The sequence below is a fragment of the Scyliorhinus torazame genome, chromosome 15 (genome assembly GCF_047496885.1).
Source record: "Scyliorhinus torazame isolate Kashiwa2021f chromosome 15, sScyTor2.1, whole genome shotgun sequence".
Lineage (NCBI taxonomy): Eukaryota > Metazoa > Chordata > Chondrichthyes > Carcharhiniformes > Scyliorhinidae > Scyliorhinus > Scyliorhinus torazame.
Genome location: NC_092721.1, coordinates 60,619,164 through 60,637,187, shown reverse-complemented (window position 1 = coordinate 60,637,187; position 18,024 = coordinate 60,619,164).

The following is an 18,024-nucleotide window of genomic DNA, read 5'->3' as shown; positions in this document are numbered from 1 at the left end:
GTGAGGAATTCTCACCTTTCTAAGGGGCTAGGTTGCCGCTGGAGTCCTTCCCGCAGCTCCAGCCGGCGGCAAAGGGCGAGTTCGCACATGTGCGGAATGGCCGACGTGACCTCACGCATGCGTGGACCGACCGGCGTATTTCCACGCATGCGCGGGGATTCCCTTCTCCACACCAGCCCCCGGCAATATGGCGGAGTCCTACAGGGGCCCAGAAGGCCCCCATGGAACCAGTCCACCCGCAGATCGGTAGGACCCGATCGCAGGCCAGGCCACCGTTGTGGCCCCCCCCGGGGTCGGAACCCCCCACCACCTTCCCCAGGATGGCCCCTGCACACTTATCTGCCAGGTCCCGCCGTGTGTGAGGTGTGCAATTAACGTTGGTGGGACTGGGCCAAACCTGACAGCCACTCAGCCCATCGGGGCCCTGAGAATCGCCAGAGGGGCCGCTGTCAAGGGCCCCCGACCGGTGTGGGGGGAATCACACCGGCGCCCGAAAAACGGCGCCGGAGAATAGGGAGGCCGGCGTCGGGGCAGCGGGGCGGGATTCACGCCTCCCCCCCAGGGATTACCCTACCCGGCGCAGGGTCGGAGAATCCCGGCCCATATGGGTAGTGTTGGTTCAAATTAAGATGGTAGGTGCAGCCTGTCTGTCCCTGAACTTGGCCACTTATGCCTGCGTCCTTTGCTGGTGCCATTTTAGGTGTCCACACTGTGAACTCTCTCCTCCACCTTCTCCTCATTTTTATTTCTATCAATTTATTTTCATTTCTTACATCGATACATTTTTCCCGCACTACCGTCTCCCCTCCGCCACCAAACTAGGGCCATCTGTTTCATGTTCTTTATTGTCCTTTGACACACTGCTTATCCCTATTCTACCATTAACACATTCGGCGTGAGCAGCACGGTAGCACAAGTGATTAGCACTATGGCTTCACAGCTTCAGGGTCCCAGGTTCGATTCCCGGCTTGGGTCACTGTCTGTGCGGTGTCTGCACATTCTCCCCGTGGGTTTCCTCCGGGTGCTCCGGTTTCCTCCCACAGTCCAAAGACGTGCAGGTTAGGTGGATTGGCCATGATAAATTGCCCTTAGTGACGAAAAAAAGTTTAGGAGGGGTTATTGGGTTACAGGGGTAGGGTGGGAGTGAGGGCTTAAGTGGGTCGGTGCAGGCTCGATGGGCCAAATGGCCTCCTTCTGCACTGTATGTTCTATGATCTCTTAATGTGCCACTTTCAGCATCCTTCTTCATCATTTACATTCCCTTTGTCTTTCTGTCCACAACATCTTTGTCAATCTTCGCCTGTCAATGGCCCTCTATCCAGCCCCACTGCTCCATATCCAACCCCCCTGCCACCCACCACAATAAGATAAATCTGACCCTAATTCCAGTTTTCTTCAGCTTTGAAAAAGAGTCACCCAGACTTGAAACGTTATCTCAGTTCTCTCTCCACAGATGCTGTCAGACCTGCTGAGATTGTCCAGCATTTTATGTTTGTGTTTCAGATTCCGGCATCCACAGTAATTAGCTTTTATCTCCATATTTAACTGATAGGTTTACTTTGAGATGTTTTGTACGACAATAATAGAACAGAATAATAATGATTTCAAGTGCAGGCTGTTGTTCCTCATTACCAAGACCGACTAAGTCTAAACCAAATCATAACCAATTATTTTTTTAAAAATATTTTATTGAGGCCTTTATATTATAAATTTTAACCCAATAAACAACCACACACCAAGACCACAAAACCCAGTCAACATGACTTACATAAACATAAATCTGTGGACCATCTTAAATTGTATCAGGCTAAGCCTGGCGCATGACGAGGATGCATTAACTCTCCTCAGAGCATCCTCCAACAACCCAGCCTCCAGCTCCCTACCGAACTCTGCCTTCCCACTTCCTCTTCACCTCGCCTATCGGGGCTCCCTCCCAGTCCATCAGCTCCTGATAGATTTCCGATACCATCCCCTCCCCCACTCCCATTTTAGACACTACCTTATCGTCTAGCCCCTGGGGTGGCAGGTGCAGAAAGGTCGATACTTGACTCTGCACAAAGTCCCTTACATAAGAACATAAGAACTAGGAGCAGGAGTAGGCCATCTGACCCCTCGAGCCTGCTCTGCCATTCAATGAGATCATGGCTGATCTTTTTTGGACTCACTTCCACTTTCCGGTCCGAACACCGTAACCCTTAATCCCTTTATTCTTCAAAAAACTATCTATCTTTATCTTAAAAACATTTAATGAAGGAGCCTCAAATGCTTCACTGGGCAAGGAATTCCATAGATTCACAACCCTTTGGGTGAAGAGGTTCCTCCTAAACTCAGTCCTAAATCTACTTCCCCTTATTTTAAGGCTATGCCCCCTAGTTCTGCTTTCACTCGCCAGTGGAAACAACCTGCCCACGTCTATCCTATCTATTCCCTTCATAATTTTATATGTTTCTATAAGATCCCCCCCGCATCCTTCTAAATTCCAACGAGTACAGTCCCAGTCTACTCAATCTCTCCTCGTAATTCAACCCCTTCATAGAACATAGAACATAGAACGATACAGCGCAGTACAGACCCTTCGGCCCACGATGTTGCACCGAAACAAAAGCCATCTAACCTACACTATGCCATTATCATCCATATGCTTATCCAATAAACTTTTAAATGCCCTCAATGTTGGCGAGTTCACTACTGTTGCAGGTAGGGCATTCCACGGCCTCACCACTTTTTGCGTAAAGATTAACCTAGTGAATCTCCTCTGCACACCCCCCAGCGCCAGTACGTCCTTTCTCAGGTAAGGAGACCAAAACTGAACACAATACTCCAGGTGTGGCCTCACTAACACCTTATACAATTGCAGCATAACCTCCTTAGTCTTAAACTCCATCCCTCTAGCAATGAAGGACAAAATCCAATTTGCCTTCTTAATCACCTGTCGCTCTTGTAAACCAACTTTTTGCGACTCATGCACTAGCACACCCAGGTCTCTCTGCACAGCAGCATGTTTTAATATTTTATCATTTAAATAATCATCCCTTTTGCTGCTATTCCTACCAAATTGATAACCTCACATTTGTCAACATTGTATTCCATCTGCCAGACCCTAGCCCATTCACTTAACCTATCCAAATCCCTCTGCAGACTTCCAGTATCCTCTGCACTTTTTACTTTACCACTCATCTTAGTGTCATCTGCAAACTTGGACACATTGCCCTTGATCCCCAACTCCAAATCATCTTAGCTGCAAATAATGGAACCTATTCCCACCAGGCAGCTCAAACGTCTCCTCCAACTCTTCCAAACACGGAAAGCCACCGTCTATGATCAGATCCCCAAACCGCTCGATCCCCACCCGCTGCCATCCCCGAAACCCACCCCCAGAGCAGACCGGTGGTTGCCACATATCAGTGCCCACACCGAAGACCCCTCCAGCCCCATGTGCTGTCACCACTGTCCCCACACCCTCAGGGCCACCACCACTACCAGGCTTGTGACCGGCGAGAATGGCGGAGGCGCCGTTAACAGTGCACCCAAACTTGTGTAATCATAACCAATTATGATGAACAGAGGTACATTTATTGTTCACTCGCTGTTTGTTATAATTAGGGAAAATCTGGAAGTCATCCAAGATGGGACCTTGATAAAAACTGAAATGAAAAATGTTACTTTTGCTGGTGTTCAGGGACAAGAGAATGGAGGTCCAATGAAAATCAGCCATCTCCAAGTTCCATCCTAATCATCTTAGTTGCATCAGTGTTTTGCCAGTGATTGTGTGTTCCTCAGGAAAAGAAAAGAGGCTGGATTGTCCGTGCCCAAGCCGTGTGTTTCCCGGCAGCGTGCAGTTCGCTAGTGGAGTGATTCACTACTCTTGCCACTTGTCAATGGGATGTCCCATTGAAGGCACACCTCGCTGCCGGGAAACCCATGAGCTGGTAGACGATGCCGCTGGGACAAAATGAATCTCAATGGCCAGAGAGAAACGGTCAATAATTTTGTTTTCTGTGCCACAGAACTCTTCTCTTGGGACATATGAAAAGTCTTCTACCACAGCTCCAACTACAAAGATAAATTGTGAGGCACTCCTGATGCCATTCATTATTGATGCCATTCACTATTTATTCCACTACACCTTCTTATAAACCCCATTGGTTATTTTATTCCTTTGCATCAGATGACATCTGAGGAGGCACAGTGGCAAGTTGTTAGCACTGCTGCCTCACAGCTCAAGGGACACGGGTTCATTTCCGGCCTCGGCTGACTGTGTGCAGTTTGCACTTTCTCTCCGTGTCTGCGTAGGTTTCCTCTGGCTGCTCTAGTTTTCTCCCACTCCAAAGATGTACAAGTTTGGTTGATTGGCCATGCTAAATTGCCCATTTGTGTCCAAAGGGTTAGGTTGGTTTACTGGGTTACGGGGGTAGGTGCTAGCATGGCCTTAAGTAGGGTGCTCTTTCCAAGTTGCAGACTCGATGGGCCGAATGGCCTACTTCTGCACTGTAAGAATTCTATGATTCTATGACTGATGTGGCCGATGCTCTGTTCCCATTTCTATATTTCTATACTTCATCATTGAGCTGGTTTGTCTCGGTATTCTAATTATATTTTTTAATATTACTAGTCAATTGACTTTTCCAAATGCTGGGATGTAATTTATTTTTCTTCTGGTGGTTAGTAAGGTTTTTTATTCGAACAGTCAATTTATTTTTGTCTCTCTCCAACCTCCTACCCCTGTCTTCCTGAGCTCTGCATGTTCTGATGTCAAGAGGAAGAGTGACCAACTTTGTTGGAAGATTTTATTCCTACCATATGGTCCAGGCACTCAGAAGAATGGATGAAACTTGTGGGTGAGAATTCCTCCAATTTTTAAATTTACGAATGGCAATGAGATTGGCAATTCACAGTCTTCCTGTTGTCTTCCTGACTGAATGTCCAGTTAAATATATTGGTATGCTTATGTTGCATTCTCTGAGTTTTAACCTAATGTGAGGCGCATGTCAATGTTGGTGAACTTGGTGAATTGCGGTCCATCTTCATGGCATGTAGAATGACATTGGTAAATACAGTGAGGCTGGGATGTAGTTAGACCCCTTTGTAATAAAACCCGAAGAATGCAACAGAATTCAAGTTGCAGACATCTTGGGGCCATTTCCAACATACAATGCCGAATTTTGTCATTCAGCATTATAACAGTGCCGAATTTTGTCATGGAATCCCTGCCGTGCAGAAGTAGGCCATTCGGCCCATCAAGTCTGTACCGACCCTCTGAAGGAACACGCGACCCATCCACCACCCAACCTCCCCCATTCCCGTAGCCTAAACTGCACATCAAGGGGCAATTTAGCATGACCAATCCACCTAACCCGTACACCTTTGGACTGTATATATAAATAGATTTCAAATTTTGTTTCAGCATTATAACATTTCTTTAGAATCTATGAAATGAAATGTAAATCACTTATTGTCACAAGTAGACTTCAAATGAAGTTACTGTGAAAAGCCCCTAGTCACCACATTTCGGCGCCTGTTCGGGGAGGCTGTTGCGGGAATTGAACCGTGCTGCTGGCCTGCGTTGGTCTGCTTTCAAAGCCAGCGATTTAGCCCTGTGCTAAACAGCCCCAGGCTCTATTTTCCTGAAAATGCTTTATTAGGCCTATATTTTCAACCAGGTCAGAAAGAAAAATGGTCACTGCAATCACATTGGGCTGGATTCTCCGCCGGTGGGATTCTCCATTGCTCTGGCAGTGCACCCACGCCCGCGGGTTTCCCGGCGACGTGGGGTGGTCACAATGGGAAATCACATTGGCAAGTGGGAGAAACACCGCTTCCGGCGAGGGCACGCCCCCAGGAAAACGCAGCTGGCGGACCGGAGAATCCTGTCCATTGTGTTTCCGTGAAATATTTTCATTTATAAGTAAATTTATTATTAGAGCCCAAATATAAAGTATAATACTTCAGATTTCAAGTTCACGCATCAATTTAGTATGTGACATTCTAACGTTTCAGCTGAGGGTTAAATATGAAATAATAGGGCAGCACGGTGGCAGAGTGGTTAGCACTGCCACCTCACGGTGCCGAGGTCCCAGATTCGATCCCAACTCTGGGTCACTGTCCGTGTGGAGTTTGAACATTCTCCCTGTGTTTGCGTGGGTTTCACCCCCACAACCCAAAGATGTGCAGGATAGGTCGATTGGCCACACTAAATTGCCCCTTCATTAGAAAAAATTAATTGGGCATTCTAAATTTATTTTAAAAAAAGATGAAATAATAATTTGGCTAAGACACACAATGGGGTTTCCCATTGTGGCTTGTGGCTATCCCACGCCTTCGGGAAAACCGTGGGCATGGGTGCACTGCCAGCGAAGCGGAGGATCCCGCTGACGGATTATCCCGCAGATTATATTTGAACAGAACTCCCCCACCCCAAAATTGACCGACCATTCCCTTAAACTATATCCATTTCAGATTCTCAATTACTAAGTCATTGGCCTGTATCACTCAATAACAGCAATAACCCTCACGCAACATTATAAAATCAATAATACAAAAATACAGAACGAATAGGCTTTGTGAATTTGCTTAGTGTCTGCCTTGCCAATGATATAGTGCTCCTATGCATTGCTATCCCAGTTGCTACAGCACATTTGATGAAAGTCTGCTGAATCTCCTTGCTGGGATCTACAGATGGCCTTTGCAGGACATCCTCGGGCATCTCTAGGATTTGGTGACCCCCCATTTTGGACTGCATCACATTGAAACATGCAACAGTAGTCTGGGCTGGCTGAACAGGAGGTACCAGCAAGAATACTGTGGCAGAGGCAGTGGTGGGAGCATGAGTGTTGTCATCAAACATTGAACAGTACAGCACAGTGCAGGCCCTTCGGCCCACAATGTTGTGTGGACCATTTATCCTAATCCAAGATCAACCTAACCTACACCCCTTCAATTTACTGCTGTCCATGTGCCTGTCCAAGAGTCGCTTAAATGTCCCTCATGACTCTGGCTCCACCACCACTGCTGGCAGCGCATTCCACGCACCCACCACTATCTTTGTAAAGAACCTACCTCTGATATCTCCCCTATACCTTCCTCCAATCACCTTAAAATTATGTCCCCTCGTGACAGCCATTTCCACCCTGGGGAAAAGTCTCTGGCTATCCACTCTATTCATGCCTCTCATCACCTTGTACACCTCTGTCAAGTCACCTCTCTTCCTTCTTTGTTCCAGTGAGAATAGCCCTAGCTTCTTCAACCTTTCTTCATAAGACATGCCCTCCAGTCCAGGCAGCATCCTGGTAAATCTCCTCTCAGGGAGAATATCACAGCTGTACTACGGGAGGACACCTCAGAGGGCAGCGAGGCTATCTGGGTAGAGATCAGGATTAAGAAGGGTGCAGTCACAATGTTGGGGGTTTACTCCAGGCCTCCCAACAGCCAGCGGGAGATAGAGGAACAGATAGGCAGACAGATTTTGGAAAGGAGTAAAAGCAACAGGGTTGTTGTGATGGGTGACTCTAACATCGCCAATATTCATAGATTATCATAGAATTTACAGTGCAGAAGGAGGCCATTCGGCCCATCGAGTCTGCACCGGCTCTTGGAAAGAGCACCCTACCCAAGGTCCACACCTCCACCCTATCCCCATAACCCAGTAACCCCACCCTACACTAAGGGCAATTTTGGACACTATGGGCAATTTATCATGGCCAATCCACCTAACCCGCACATCTTTGGCCTGTGGGAGGAAACCGGAGCACCCGGAGGAAACCCACGCACACACAGGGAGGATGTGCAGATTCCGCACAGACAGTGACCCAAGCCGGAATCGAACCTGGGACCCTGGAGCTGTGAAGCATTTGTGCTATCCACAATGCTACCGTGACTGGGAGTCACTTAGTGCTAGGGGCTTGGATGGGGCAGAGTTTGAAAGAAGCATCCAGGAGGGCTTCTTAAAACAGTATGTAGATAGTCCAACTAGGGAAGGGGTTGTACTAGACCTGGTATTGGGGAATGAGCCCGGTCAGGTGGTAGAAGTTTCAGTAGGGGAGCATTTCGGGAACAGTGACCACAATTCAGTAAGTTTTAAAGTGCTGGTGGACAAGGATAAGAGTGGTCCTAGGATGAATGTGCTAAATTGGGGGAAGACTAATTATAACAATATTAGGCGGGAACTGAAATACCTAGATTGGGGGCGAATGTTTGAGGGGAAATCAACATCTGATATATGGGAGACTTTCAAATGTCAGTTGAAGGAATTCAGGACCGGCATGTTCCTGCGAGGAAGAAGGATAAATATGGTGTATTTTGGGAACCTTGGATAACGAGAGATATTGTAGGCCTCATCAAAAAGAAAAAGGAGGCATTTGTCATGGCTAGAAGGCTGGTAACATACGAAGCCTGTGTGGAATACAAGAAAAGTAGGAAGGAACTTAAGCAAGGAGTCAGGAGGATTAAAAGGGGTCACGAAAAGCCATTGGCAATTAGGGTTAAGGAAACTGCCAAGGTTTTTTACATGTACATAAAAAGCAAGAGGGGAGCCAGGGAAAGGGTTAGCCCACTGAAGGACAGGGGAGGGATACTATGTGGGGAGCCAGGGGAAATGGGCAAGGTACTAAATGAATACTTTGCATCAGTATTCACCAAAGAGAAGGAATTGGTGGATGTTGAGTCTAGAGAAGGGTGTGTAGATAGTCTGGGTCACATTGAGATCCAAAAAGAAGATGTGTTGGGCATCTTGAAAAATATTAATGTGGACAAATCCCCAGGGCCTGATGGGATCTACCCCAGAATACTGAAGGAGGCAAGAGAGGAAATTGCTGAGCCTTGACAGAATCTTTGGATCCTCACTGTCTTCAGGTGATGTCCCGGAGGACTGGAGAATAGCCAATGTTGTTCCTTTGTTTAAGAAGGGTAGCAAGGATAATCCAGGGAATGACAAGCTGGTGAGCCTTACGTCAGTGGTAGGGAAATTACTGGGTCGAATTCTTTGAGACAGGATCTACTCCCATTTGGAAGCAAGTGGACGTATTAACGAGAGGCAGCATGGTTTTGTGAAGGGGAGGTTGTGTCTCACTAACTTGATAGAGTTTTTCGAGGAGGTCACAAAGATGATTAATTCAGGTAGGGCAGTAGATGTTGTCTATATGGACTTCAGTAAGGCATTTGACAAGGTCCCTCTTGGCAGACTGGTACAAAAGGTGAAGTCACAGAGGTGAGCTGGCAAGGTGGATACAGAATTGGCTAGGCCATCGAAGGCAGAGAGTAGCAATGGAAGCGTGCTTTTCTGATTGGAGGGCTGTGACTAGTGGTGTTTCACAGGGATCAGTGCTGGGATCTTTGCTGTTCGTAGTAGATATAAATGATTTGGAGGAAAACGTAACTCGTCGGATTAGTAAGTTTGCGGCCGACACAAAGGTTGGTGGAATTGCAGATAACGATGAGGACTGTCAGAGGATACAGCAGGATTTAGATCATTTGGAGACTTGGGCGGAGAGATGGCAGATGGAGTTTCATCCGGACAAATGTGAGGTAATGCATTTTGGCAGGTCCAATACAGGTAGGGACTATACAGTGAATGGTAGAACCCTCAAGAGCATTGGCAGTCAGAGAGTTCTAGGTGTGCAGGTCCACAGGTCACTGAAAGGGGCAACACAGGTGGAGAAGGTAGTCAAGAAGGCATACGGCATGCTTGCCTTCATTGGCCGGGGCATTGAGTATAAAAATTGGCAAGTCATGTTGCAGCTGTATAGAACCTTAGTTAGGCCACACTTGGAGTATTGTGTTCAATTCTGGTCACCACACTACCAGAAGGATGTGGAGCATTAGAGAGGGTGCAGAAGAGATTTACCAGGATGTTGCCTGGAATGGAGGGCATTAGTGTTGAGGAGAGGTTGAATAAACTTGGTTTGTTCTCACTGGAACAAAGGAGGTTGAGGGGTGACCTGATAGAGGTCTGTAAAATTATGAGGGGCATAGACAGAGTGGATAGTCAGAGACTTTTCCCCAGGGTAGAAGGGTCAATTACTAGGGGCATATGTTTAAGGTGCGAGGGACAAGGTTTAGAGGAGATCATAGAAATCATAGAATTTACAGTGCAGAAGGAGGCCATTCGGCCCATCGAGTCTGCACCAGCTCTTGGGAAGAGCACCCTACCCAAGGTCAACACCGCCACCCTATCCCCATAACCCAGTAACCCCACCCAACACTAAGGGCAATTTTGGACACTAAGGGCAATTTATCATGGCCAATCCACCTAACCCGCACATCTTTGGACTGTGGGAGGAAACCGGAGCACCCGGAGGAAACCCACGCACACACGGGGAGGATGTGCAGACTCCGCACAGACAGTGACCCAAGCCGGAATCGAACCTGGGACCCTGGAGCTGTGAAGCAATTGTGCTATCCACAAGGCTACCGTGCTGCCCCAGATGTAAGAGGCAAGGTTTTTACACAGAGGGTAGTGGGTGGAACTCACTGCCGGAGGTGGTGGTGGAAGCAGGGACGACAGTGACAATTAAGGGGCATCTTGACAAATACATGAATAGGATGGGAATAGAGGGATACGTACCCCGGAAGTGTAGAAGATTTTAGTTTAGACGGGCAACATGGTCGGCGCAGGTTTGGAGGGCCGAAGGGCCTTTACTTTACTTTGTTCTTTGTTCTTTGTACTCTTAATTTGAAAACATGAAGCATTATGTCTGAATGTTGTACACAGACATCCAGCTTACTGAGATCCAATTTTCCCAATTTTATTGTTGTGGCCGGTTTTCTGGTCAGGTTACCCATCAGTGAGAATGGCGGCACTCGTGGAATATCCCGAAAAAAAATCGAAAAACCTGATTCTCACAGGTGAGATTATATTTTCCAATTTTCCCCTCGTCGATGACCTGACAAGCTTCACACCCAGAAAGGAGTGAGAGCTCCAATGCTGATGGGGGTGGCGAGAGCCCCTGTGCTGATGGGGACAGGGGATGTTGAGAGGCCTGTTGCTGATAGGGGAAGGAGTGTGACGGTCCCAATTTTCTTGGGGGGAGTGGTGGTGGATGGTGAGAGCTCAGGTGTTGATGAGAGGGGGGCGGCAGAGCCTCAATACTGATGGAGGGGGCATGAGAGCCCCAATCCTGATGGTGTGGAGTGTGAGAGCCACAACCCTGATGGCGGGGGGTGGGCACAGGTGAGAGCCCCAATGTTGATGGGGGTGGAGATGGAGTCCCAATACTGATGGGGGGTGGGAAAGAGCCCCGATGGTGATGGGGGTGGTAGGGGAGCCCCAATGTTGATGGAGCGGGGGGGGGTGAGCACCGATACTGTTGCTATTGATGGGGAATCCGGGGCGTGATACTCCGCTCTCGCGCCGGTTGGGAGAATCGCCTGGGTCATCAAATTTTCCCGTGACGCCGGTCCGACGCCCTCCCGTGATTCACCCAAGCGGCGAGAACGGCCCCGTCGAGTTCCGCGCGGCGCAGGCCGGAGAATCGCCCGAGACACCCAAAATGGCGATTCTCCGGCACCCCTGCTATTCTCAGGCCATCGCCGTTCACACCTGCTATTTAAAGTCATCAGCCAGTCGTGCTGGCTGGCGCTGACCAGTGAGGTGGTGAGCGGACTGTTCCGCAGCTCCTGGAGACCGGGTCGGCTTCCCCGAGAGGCTGCGGCCAACGGGGGCTGAGGGAGAATTTCCAGGTGGGAGGGGGGATGAGGGAGAATGTGCAGGTGGGAGGGGGGATGAGGGAGAGTGTGCAGGTGGGAGGGGGGGAGAAGGAGAGTGTGGATGGTATCGTCCATCTGCGGGTGAAACATGTCAGCCGCCCTGATATGTGCGACCATCCCACCGGGACACACAGGTATCCCATGCAACCCGGCTGGCGAGGTGTGGAAGAACTTCTGTGTAACATGTCATTTCTCTGCCCCCCCCCCCCCCCCCCCCCCCCCCCCCCCCACCCTCCTGCAGGTCACCATGTATGCCGACCAGACAGAGATGTTTACTGCTGTGGTTGGAGCCGCAGCTCTGGAGTTTGCCATCCGGCAGCGTAGAGTCAGACGGCCCACAGTGGCTGCAGATGCAGCGGTTGCCGGTGCAGCAGAGGGGATGGCCGCGGAGTGGCCCGTCGTCGCCGTGCAGACCGCAGGCGCTCAGGACCTGAATGTGCAGGGGGATGTCGAGGGGAACATTGACCCCCTGACGCTGAGGAATGCAGAGGAAGTGCTTGGGGGGGAGCAGGAGGAGGAGGAGGAGGAGGAGCAGGAGGATCCACTGATGGTGGTGCCAGGGAGCCACAGGCGTCCAGCAAGGCCGAGGGTGTACCGTGACAGAATGTCGTTCAAGGCCCTAACGGACATCACATGCAGGAGGAGACTACGGTTCAACAGGGAGACGGTCGCAATATATGCCACCTTGTGACGCACCTCGCACCACTTGGAACTGGTGGAGGACACGCGGTACCAGTCTCCGTCAAGGTGACGGTGGCCCTAAACTTTTATGCGACTGGTTCCTTCCAGGCGCCGAGCGGGGACCTCTCCGGGATATCACAGGCATTGGTCCACAGGTGCATCAGGGCCATCACCGACGCCTTGCACGCCATCGCGGACAGGTACATAAAATTCTCCGAGGACCGAGCACAGCAGGAAGCACGGGCACGTGAATTCGCCAAGGTGGCCGGCATACCGATGGTCCAGGGTGCCATCGATGGTGTGCACGTCCCCATGCGCCCGCCTGCAGACAACAGGGAAGTGTTCATGAACAGGAAGGGCGCATACTCCTGAACATTCAGGTGGTGTGCGACCCCTACATGACGATCATGCACGTGTGTGCAAAGTACCCTGGGAGTGTGCATGACCCCTACATTCTGGCACAGTCGTTCATCCCCGCAATGTTCGATGGATGCCCCCCCCGGCTGAAGGGTTGGTTGCTGGGCGACAAGGGTTATCCATTGAGGTCATGGCTGATGATGCCAATACGGAGGCCTCAGACCAACGCGGAGAGCCTATACAACGAGGCACATGCAGCAACCAGGGGTGTGGTGGAGCGGTGCTTCGGGCTGCTGAAGATGCGAATCAGATGCCTGGACCGCTCCAGAGGGGCCCTGCAGTACCGGCCCGACAGGGTCGGTTGCATAGTTGTGGTCTGCTGTGCGCTGCACAACATTGCCATGCAGAGGGGAGATGACCTGGTGGAGGAGTTGGAGGGAGTCGGAGGGAGGACCCGACGGCAACGGAGCTAACGCAAACGAAGGGGATGGGGAAGAGGAGAATGCGGAGGATGAGGATGATGGCACGCATCAGGGTGGAGGGAGGGGCGCAGGACACAGACACTGCCCGGATGCTGGTTACGTCCAGGAGGCTGCACGACGGCACCGCCGCGGACAGCGGGCACACGACGCGTTGGTGGCCGCACGGTTCACGCACTGTGGGGGTGGGATTCGCTGAACACTGCCACTTGCACCGTCACTCCTGTAGACGGGCACCACACAGCGCCCACCACCTCCCCCCCCCACCCCCGCACCCCGTTCACGGCACCAATCCCACATCCCTTTACCACTGCGGCACTACAGGATTGCACAACAGTGATGATTGGGTAAGCGGGTGTGATCAGTGCCATGGTGAATGATGACAGCCCGCTCTGCGATGAGCTGTGTGCTCAGATTCGCCAGCCGAGGTCTGACTCATGGCGAAAGCTGAGCCATGCACTCCGGTGGTCACAGCCTTCGTGACGGATATTTCACCACATGCCCGTGTGGGGTGGCTGGCGTCGGTGTGATGAGGACAACGGTGTCCGATCATGGGAGGCAGGGGGGAAAGGTCAGCACATCCGGAACAGACCTTGAACCGCTCGTATATCACTACACCACTCGGTCACCGTCCCGAGCCCCCTGGCACCGGACACAGCACACAGTCTTACAAGTCAAATTCAACAGTGAGTTTATTTGTGAGATTAACATAGGTACCCTACCCCCTACAACTAAACTGTGCCCTGCACCCGTGCCAACTTCTTACGTGCCTAACGTCTTTGCCTTACGGGCCCTACCACTACGTCTAGGTGTGTTCCCAGATGGTACAGCAGGAGTGGAGGCGGACTGCTGAGAATCACGCCCTTCGACATGGCTCCCCGTTGGCACACGTTTACTGGGGCGGCCCGGCTTCGATGGGCCAGGCTGCTCGGCGGGCATGCTGGATGGCGTTGTGCCACCCTGACCTGCCTGCTGCCCACTAGATGCGCCAGGGACGGAATGGGGGGAGGCCGAGTGTACCGGGACGTCCCTTGATGGGGCTACTGGGACGGGTCCCAGAACCTCCTCCTCCCTCGGGGAGCCCGGTGGCCCCCGGGCCTCACTGTGGGACGGAGATGCGATCGGAGACATGCCCCGTCGCACCACCGACACCTGGCACTGCCAGTCCTGGAGGCCTGCAGCGGGATCAACCACGGTCCGAATGTTCGCCGAGACGGAGCCCAGGGAGTGCCACATTCCTGCCAAGGACTGTGCGATCTCAACCTGTGAGTGTGCGACGCCATCCATCACGTGCACCAGGCGGTCTATGCTCTCCGCGACTGACTGCTGGGACTGTGCCATCCCCTGCTGGGACTGGGCCATGGCATGGTGAGACTCAGCCAGGACCCGGAGAGCGGCGGCAATGTCCTGTTGGCTCTGTGAGATGGCTGCCTGTGAGAGGGCAGCCCGCTCCTGGGCCATGGATGACGCGTGCACGTTACTCCCAACGCCTTGCAGAACCTGACCCATGGCCGAAACCGTTTCACCCATTGCCTCCACCGCGGACGCCATGCGTGCAGTGTCGGCCTGGGTGGCTGCGATGAGCGGCACCACTCCCTGCTCTTGAACGCGGATGGACTCCTCCAACTGCGTGTGCAGGTCCTGGAAGATGGCCCTCATCCCGTTATTCATTCCCTGGGTGTCCACATGCATTGGTTGTCCGGGTGGGTCAAGTACATCCAGGAGCCCGGGAGCCGTCTGGGTGGCAGCTGTTTGCTGGGCCTGGGCTGCCCTCCGACCATCCAGCCTCTCGGCTGCTCCAAACTCCACCGGCTGTACCGGCTCGGCTGTGTGGTGCGCACCAGACCGTGACCCGGGAGCCTGACCACTTATATGCCCAACCGAGTTGAGTGTCTCTGCGATGGTGTATGGTGTGGGAGACAGCAGTGCCGCAAGCTCGAGGTCATCATCCGTTAGGAATTCTGGTCTGTTCTCCTCCCACTCATGGCCCGGCGCAAGCTCCATGCCGGCCATGTCGTGCTGACCTCCAGGTGATTCCACCGAGTGTGTGGCCGTGATGTGCGATTCTTCTTGAATGTCTGTCCTGTGCCCCTCACAATTGTCTCTCTCGGTGGTGTGAGCGTCCCGGTCCTGCGTCCCATACTCAGAGGTTTGCCCTGCTGTCCGACCGACTGCCAACCTCTGGCGTGCATCCCTGGGTGCACTTGTGGTTGGCAATGTTCCGTTGTCTCTTGGCCGCGACGTCCCTGGACGTTCGGCGGGTGGCCCTGGGGTACATAAAGATTCGGGGTTCGTTAGACACGGTGGCCCGGGTGTATGGTGGTGGTGGGTGCACAGTGTGATGGGGGAGGGGAGCGAGGCTGCAGTGGCATGAGTGTGAGGGGCGGGGGGGGGATCGAGGCTGCAGTGAGCAATGTGTGAGGGAGACGATGATGGGTTGGGCGGGGGGGGTTGGATAAAGCATCACAATTAGGCGGGTATCATCAGGGCGTGCAGATATAAACTACATTTTTGCTGGTTCAGGAGACAGCACGCTCTGGCATCGCTCTGGGGGGGGGGTCCTGGGGCTCATGTGGGTCGAGTAAATCGTTGGGCACCCTGACCCCCCCAAACCCCCCCTGATGCCCCAACTCTTCAGGAGGGTTTAAACTAATTTGGCAGGGGAATGGGAACCGGATTTGTAGTCCAGCAACTAAGCTAGCCGATATTCAGGACGCCAAAGCATGTAGTGAGGCAGTGGGGAAGGGAACACTGACAAAGGAGAGTACTTGCACGGAGATGGGTTGAAGTGTGTATACTTCAATGCAAGAAGCATCAGGAATAAGGTGGGTGAACTTAAACCATGGATAGGTACTTGGGACTGCGATGTGGTGGCCATCACGGAAATTTGGATAGAAGAGGGGCAGAAATGGTTGTTGGAGGTCCCTGGTTATAGATGTTTCAATAAGATTAGGGAGGGTGGTAAAAGAGGTGGGGGGGGGGGTGGCATTGTTAATTAGAGATAGTATAACAGCTGCAGAAAGGCAGTTCGAGGAGGATCTGCCTACTGAGGTAGTATGGGTTGAAGTCAGAAATAGGAAAGGAGCAGTCACCTTGTTAGGAATTTTCTATAGGCTCCCCAATAGTAGCAGAGATGTGGAGGAACAGATTGGGAAACAGATTTTGGAAAAGTGCAGAAGTCACAGGGTAGTAGTCATGGGTGACTTTAACTTCCCAAACATTGCGTGGAAACTCTTTAGATCAAATAGTTTGGATGGGGTGGTGTTTCTGCAGTGTGTCCAGGAAGCTTTTCTAACACAGTATGTAGATTGTCCGAACAGAGGGGAGGCAATATTGGATTTGGTACTTGGTAATGAACCAGGGCAAGTGATAGATTTGTTAGTGGGGGAGCATTTTGGAGATAGTGACCACAATTCTGTGACTTTCACTTTAGTAATGGAGAGGGATTGGTGCGTGCAAGAGGGCAAGGTTTACAATTGGGGGAATGGTAAATACGATGTTGTCAGACAAGAATTGAAGTGCATAAGTTAGGAACATAGGCTGTCAGGGAAGGACACAAGTGAAATGTGGAACTTGTTCAAGGAACAGGTGCTACGTGTCCTTGATATGTATGTCCCTGTCAGGCAGGGAAGAGATGGTCGAGTGAGGGAACCATGGTTGACAAGAGAGGTTGAATGTCTTGTTCAGAGGAAAAAGGAGACTTATGTAAGGCTGAGGAAACAAGGTTCAGACAGGGCGTTGGAGGGATACAAGATAGCCAGGAGGGAACTGAAGAAAGGGATTAGGAGAGCTAAGAGAGGGCATGAACAATCTTTGGCGGGTAGGATCAAGGAAAATCCCAAGGCCTTTTACACACATGTGAGAAATATGAGAATGACGAGAGCGAGGGTAGGTCCGATCAAGGACAGTAGCGGGAGATTGTGTATTGAGTCTGAAGAGATAGGAGAGGTCTTGAACGAATACTTTTCTTCAGTATTTACGAATGAGAGGAACCATATTGTTGGAGAGGACAGTGTGAAACAGACTGGTAAGCTCGAGGAGATACTTGTTCGGAAGGAAGATGTGTTGGGCATTTTGAAAAACTTGAGGATAGACAAGTCCCCCGGGCCTGACGGGATATATCCAAGGATTCTATGGGAAGCATGAGATTAAATTGCAGAGCCGTTGGCAATGATCTTTTCGTCCTCACTGTCAACAGGGGTGGTACCAGGGGATTGGTGTGTGGCGAATGTCGTGCCCTTGTTCAAAAAAGGGACTAGGGATAACCCTGGGAATTACAGGCCAGTTAGTCTTACTTCGGTGTTAGGCAAAGTAATGGAAAGGGTACTGAAGGATAGGATTTCTGAGCATCTGGAAAGACATTGATTAGGAATAGTCAGCACGGATTTGTGAGGGGTAGGTCTTGCCTTACAAGTCTTATTGAATTCTTTGAGGAGGTGACCAAGCATGTGGATGAAGGTAAAGCAGTGGATGTAGCGTACATGGATTTTAGTAAGGCTCCCCATGGTAGGCTTATGCAGAAAGTAAGGAGGCATGGGATAGTGGGAAATTTGGCCAGTTGGATAACGAACTGGCTCACCGATAGAAGTCACAGAGTGGTGGTGGATGGCAAATATTCAGCCTGGATCCCAGTTACCAGTGGCGTACCGCAGGGATCAGTTCTGGCTCCTCTGCTGTTTGTGATTTTTATTAATGACTTGGATGAGGGAGTTAAAGGGTGGGTTCGTAAATTTGCAGACGATACGAAGATTGGTGGAGTTGTGGATAGTGAGAAGGGCTGTTGTCGGCTGCAAAGAGACATAGACAG